The sequence below is a fragment of the Penaeus monodon genome, chromosome 22, assembly GCF_015228065.2.
Source record: "Penaeus monodon isolate SGIC_2016 chromosome 22, NSTDA_Pmon_1, whole genome shotgun sequence".
Taxonomy (NCBI): Eukaryota; Metazoa; Arthropoda; class Malacostraca; order Decapoda; family Penaeidae; genus Penaeus; species Penaeus monodon.
Window position 1 is genome coordinate 20,676,518 of NC_051407.1, and position 302 is coordinate 20,676,819.

The window sequence follows — 302 nt, forward strand, 5'->3', positions numbered from 1 at the left end:
CCTCCTCCATCTCCCTCCTTCCCTCCCTCCCTCATCTTCTTCCTCTCTCCTCCTACTCATTATCTCCTTCACATTCTCACATTTTCTTTCCTCTCTTTCTCTCTCTCTCTCCTCTCGTCCCTTTTTATTTACCGCCGCAAACAGGCGACTTTAATAACCCCACTAGATGAAATGCAAACAAAATGTTTACGGCCGAGCATGCTGTGTTGCCATTGGCTGTTGGGCGGCGTTTTCTTAAGGGCCGAAGCGCCGGTTTAGAAATGAACGAAGGGCGAGGAGATTAGTACATAGAGAGATATTAA